Source organism: Acomys minous (genome assembly GCF_964271855.1).
Source record: "Acomys minous genome assembly, chromosome: 2".
NCBI classification, from domain to species: Eukaryota; Metazoa; Chordata; class Mammalia; order Rodentia; family Muridae; genus Acomys; species Acomys minous.
The window spans coordinates 85884424-85890209 of NC_140484.1; the positions used below are offsets into that span (position 1 = coordinate 85884424).

The 5786-nt window shown below is 50.2% G+C and overlaps 1 long non-coding RNA gene across 1 annotated transcript; it reads right to left on the reverse strand.

Annotated features, from left to right (window-relative positions):
* Positions 1–330: 330 nt before the first annotated feature.
* LOC311588495 lies at positions 331–3668 on the reverse strand. Its single transcript, XR_014776222.1, has 3 exons — positions 3480–3668; positions 2115–2540; positions 331–849 (listed from the first exon to the last, which is right to left on the reverse strand). It is a non-coding gene; the product is annotated as an uncharacterized lncRNA (long non-coding RNA).
* Between the last annotated feature and the right edge of the window lie 2118 nt (positions 3669–5786).

Here is a 5786-nt window from a genome sequence, read left to right on the forward strand (position 1 = left end):
GGGCAGAAGTCATGGCGCCCCCGCAGGCACTGGCCACCTCCAGCCAATCCTAGCTGGACCCGGAAAGCCCTTGCAGGAAAGATCTGGGCCAATCAGCCGCTGAGGTGATCATATATGGCAGCTTACGCCCCCTGTGATTGCTCCTTAGCCCACCCAATCAAATTAGAAGATAGCACACCCTCTTAGAAGGCCACAAGTTCGTTATAAAATGGCCTGCGCACTTTTGGACAACGATGGAGCAGAGGTGGCCAGGGAAAGGTAGCCAGGCACGTGACTGGAGATGGGATGGGTCAGAATGGACCAATATCTGCCTAGTCATAGTGCTTGAAGCTTATTAATAATTTATTAATTAGTATTAATAATTAATAAATGCAACAGGTCTCCATCCCATTATTTGGAAGCTAGAGCGGGCATAGAAAAAAAACAACCCTTAAATAGGCATTTGGCATACTGAAACTGGGGCAAGGACTTAAACAGAACCCAAGCTTATACACTAGATTTAGGCATTAGACCAAAAGTTCTGAGACACAGAGCCGGTTTCCTAGCAACTGAAAAGTCGATGGGTTACGCTGCAGTGCAAACTTCCCAGAGCTGGGCAGCAGGCACAGCTGCTCCCTGCCCAGTGCAGAGGGCGAAAACAAAAGGCGGCTCCTTTAGAAGCTCGGTGGTGGTGGTGGTGGCGGCGGCGCACCAAAGCCGCCTGCAAGATCTTCAACGAACGGACAAACTGCAGCGAGGCCGAGAGCAAAAGGAATCGCTGAAGTCACTGGCGCTCTTCCGGCCGGAAGCTTGGCAGGGTGGAAAGCTGCTACAGGGTCTCCCAAGCTTGGCGCGGCGGGCTGTCCTAGTCTGAACATAGACAGCCATAGGAAGATAGATTAAGTTTAAATAATAAAGTCTCCATTAAAAAGAAGAAATTTGGAGGAATTTATTCCATATTTAAAAAATGGAAAACTCTGGCTGGAGAGATGGCTCAGCTGTTAAGAGCACTGACTGCTCTTCCAGAGGTCTTAAGTTCAATTCCCAGAAACCACATGGTGGCTCACAACCATCTATAATGTGATCTGATGCCCTCTTCTGGCCTGCAGGTGTACATGCAGGTAGAACACTGTATACATAATAAATAAATCTTAAAAAAAAAAAAAAAAAAAAAAGAAACCACATGGTGGCTCACAACTATCTATACTGGGATCTGATGCCCTCTTGTGGCCTGCAGGCAGAACACCATATACATAATAAATACATCTTTAAAAAAAAAGAAAAAAGAGGGGCTGGAGAGATGGCTCAGAGCATTGGCTGCTCTTCTAGAGGTCCTGAGTTCAATTCCCAGCAACCACATGGTGGCTCGCAACCACAATAAGCATCTTTAGCTAAATTGTGTCCACTGCACATTCCTTTTCTTATGTTTATGCAAAAGTGTATATTACAGGATATAAGGGCCAGAAACCAGTGAAGTTAAAACGGCTCCAACAAGATTCACCCTCGAGGATGCTGAGAAGCACACTAAGATGCTGAGACACTTATTCTGGCATCCTGCTAGCTGCAGCCTCACAGACTGCCATGGCGCTGTTTCATCACAACTTGCTTCCAGGACGGCTTCAAAGCGCCCGACCCCAGTTGGTTCCAGCCTCACAGATTGCTTCAGCCAGACTTCAGCTAAGCCCTGTACTTTCTGGTTACACAGATCCTGGACAGTGAGAGAAACAGCTAGCTCTCCCAGGACTTGACCTTTATCCCAATTTTCTTAGGGCCCCCAAAAGAGAACAATGACACCCCACTCCCAAAATGTGGGGGTGAGTTCGATGAGTGATGGTTGTTTGTCATTTAGTTTTGGTTTTTGTCTGGCTTTGGTTTTTCGAGACAGGATTTCTCTGTCCTGAAACTCGCTCTGTAGACCAGGCTGGCCTCGAACTCAGAGGTGTGCCTGCCTCTGTGTCCCGAGTGCTGGATTAAAGGTGTGCACAGCCACACCCGGCTGTGGATAGGACACAATACTATCCAAGCCAACAGATGAACATAGCAAGGATCAGAGTGACTGGCACTTTCAGCTGAGGCAAGCCAGGCTCAGTGGTGGAGAACGTGGGCTCTGAGGCCAGCATCCTGGCGACGTTTACCTTGGTGGTTTGGCAGGCGGCGCGATGGTCAGCTTCATCCGTGAGCACGGCCAAACAATCCCCCCATGTGACTCAGTTGAGGAAGGCTCCCATGTGACTCAGTTGAGGAAGGCTCCGAGCGCCACTGTAAAGGCCTCCTGGAGGTGTGACTGAGGTCTGCAGAGATGAGGAAGCCACAGTCCAGGCGGGTGAGGCTTGACCACAGACCGTGGGTAACTCTGAGGTCCTCTCTACAGAGGAGACAGGCGTCAGAGACCAGAGAGACACAGTCCACGCCAAGTCTTTGCCTGTTCCCCTGTGTGTAGGAGCTGACGGTGAGCCCATGGTGGAATCCAGGACAGAGACTTAAGGTTCATGCCTGGCATCGGGGACAAAGAAGCCTTACCAGACCCGTGTTTGCAGGCAGAGGACACATGTTCACAAGACCTGCGGGGCAGAAGAGAACGTTTAGCTGGGTCTGATGGAAGCAGGCGGATTACAAGTCCCCTGCCAGCCGGGGGAAACTCAGTGAAGTGGAGAGATGGCTCAGGGGTTAAGAGCACTGTCTGTTCTTCCAGAGGTCCTGAGTTCAATTCCCAGCAACCACATGGTGGCTCACAACCATCTATAATGAGCTCTGGCGCCCTCTTCTGGCCTGCATGTGTACATGCAGATAGGACACTCCTCTACATAGAATGAATAAATCTTTATTTTTTTTTTTAAATATTCATTTAATTTTAATTTGTGTACATTGGTGTGGGGGGTGTCAGATCTTGGAGTTACAGACAGTTGTGAGCTGCCATGTGGGTGCTGGGAATCGAACCAGGGTCCTTTGGAAGAGCAGGCAGTGCTCTTAACCACTGAGCCATCTCTCCAGCCCCGAATAAATCTTTAAAAAAGAAAAAAGGAGTGAGGCTACAGGTACAGCTCCCTGGGTCAAGTTCTTGGCATGCAGGCAAAGGCTTGAGTCTGATCCCCACCACATGTGTAGAGCATTGGGCACAGAGGCAAGTGCCTGTCACCCCAGCACCACTGGGGACGGAGACTGGCAGAGTCCGGGTGCTCGTTGGTCAGGCAGCCAAGAGAAACCAATGAGAGTGGTGATTCGGCACACAACAGCCCTTGCCGTGCAAGCCTGACAGTGTGAGTTCAATCCGCAGGCAACCATGCTGGAAAGAGAGGACTGAATGCTGAAAGTAGCCGTCTGATCTCAGGGGCCCATGCACTTAGGACACCTCTGTCCCTACCCTCACACCCACCTGTCATACAGACACATTATCCAACAATAGTAAGCAAGACTTTGAAAAAAAAAATTAAAAACCGTTTACATGGAGAACTATTGAGAAAGGCACCCAACCCTGACCTCTGACCCCGACATAAACTCACCTGTGCGCACAAGAATATGCACCTATTTTACACAGGCGGAATCTAGCAGAGAGCTGGGATGCAGCTCAGCAAAACGGCCGCTTGTCAGAACACCCCCCCCCCCAGGGAGGGGCTGGGGGAGTGGCCTAATGGGTGAGGCCCTGCCTGAGCCCTCTGTGGAGGGCCTATGGCCGGGCTTGACGGAAGAATATTCAGATAGCATGTTAGAAGCCCTGGGTTTCGGTTCCCAGTATCTCAACAACAAAGGGTAAACAGGAATTGCTTGATGATTAACTTTCACAGCCTGACACAGCCCAGACTCACCAGGGCAGAATCTCAGCCACGGACGTATTCGGTTGCTCTGTGAGGGGCAAAGTCTCAGTTAACTGATGTGGGAAGCACGCAGCCTGCGGGCGGGGGGGGGGGGGCACCATTCTCTAGGCAGGGGGCCCCCAAACTGTGGAAGTTGAGCTAAGCAGAAAGAGAGCACGCATCCATTGGTTCCTCTCTGCTCTTGACGAGCCCAGCTATCCGAGTTCCTGTCCTGACTTCTCCACAAAGGCGGCTTGTGACTTGGCGTTGTTAGCTGAACGATCCTTTCTCCTCTGAGTTAATTGTGTCAGGGTGTTGTAGAACAGCAAGAGAAATGAAACTAGAGAATGTTATTTTATTTATTTATTATCTATCTATCTATCTATCTATCTATCTATCTATCTATCTTATCTTCTATACAGTACTCTGTCTGCATGTACACCTGCAGGCCAGAAGAGGGCGCCAGATCTCATCATAGATGGTTGTGAGCCACCATGCAGTTGCTGGGAATTGAACTCAGGACCTCTGGAAGAGCAGTCAGCGCTCCTAACCCCTGAGCCATCTCTCCAGGCCCAGGTACTTATTCTTAACTGTCTTAACTGCGAGCAGAACTCTTAACCTATAAAAGTAGATTTTTTCCTGTTTCGATCTCCCATTAGTTTGACAGGTAAATTGTTTCTGTTTGGTTTCTCACCTGGCCTGCAGACTAAACTGGACCATGAGAGCAAAGACAAGACGGCGAGGGAGAGCAAGAGACGAGCCACTGACCAAGAGGGCAAGAAAGCAGCCTAGCCTAATGGGATAAGCCCATATAGGGACTAAGGCGGGGGTGGGGGGGGTGGGGGGGTGGGGGGGGTGGGGGGGTGGGGGGGGACCGGAAGAGAAGACTTCCTTTCTCTGTCCGGAAGCCCTGCCTATTCTCTTCTGCTTAGCTATTGGCCCTTCAGCTCTTTACTAAACCAATCACAAAACAGTGATTTAGGGCCCTGCAGAGTGGAGCACGCCTTTAATCCTGGCACTCGGGAGGCAGAGGCAGGCAGATCGCTGTGAGTTCATGGCCAGCCTGGTGTATACAAAGTAAGTCCAGGACAGCCAAGGCTACACAAAGAAACCCTGTCTCTGAAAACAAAAACAAAACAAAACAAAAAACTCAAAACAGGGGCTGGAGAGATGGCTCAGCGGTTAAGAGCACTGATGGCTCTTCCAGAGGACCTGAGTTCAATTCCCAGAACCCACATGGCAGCTCACGACTGCCTGTAACTCGAAGATCTGACACCTTCACAAGACATGCATACAGGCAAAACACCAAGGCACATAAAATAAAAATTAAGAAAAAATAAAAAATAAAGAAATTAATTAAAAAAAAAAAACCAAAACAGTGATTTAGGTGATGCTTCATAAAAATAACAATACTAAATACTCAGCTCTCTGCTGGTACAGGCGCCAGCATTTGAATAGCACAAAGGCAACCTCTCCGCAGCGCGCACAGACACGGACGCCCCACCAGTCTCTAATGGTTCCCTCCACTCTTCACTGTACAGCTCTGGGGACACCACTGGGGGTCCAGAGGCTGGGGAGTGTCCCTCAAGAGTGTGTGTCACAGCTGGCGACCCAGTAAGCTTCCGTGTTGACACTGTGGTAAAAGCAATGTTTTGAGTACAGACGTGTGGCCCGGTCTGGTATAGCGCTTGCCTCGCGTGCATGGAGTCCTGGGTCCAACTCCAGCACCGCCCTAACCTGATGTGACAGCATATGCCTGAAAGCAGGGCACTGAGGGCCTGGGGCAAAGGTCAAAGGTTCAAGGTCATTCTCAGCTATCTAATAGGTCCCAGGCCAGCCTGTGTGGATTGGTGCAGAGAGGTCACAGAAGCAGGAGACAGAAGCAGCTGCTCGCCACGTGGGCCGTCAGGAGCGGAGAGTAATGGATGCTCAGCTGGCTTTCTCCTTTTTGTCTGGTTCGGGACCAGGGACAGAGGATGGTGCTGCCCATTGTTAGCGTGATTCCTCGCACCTCAG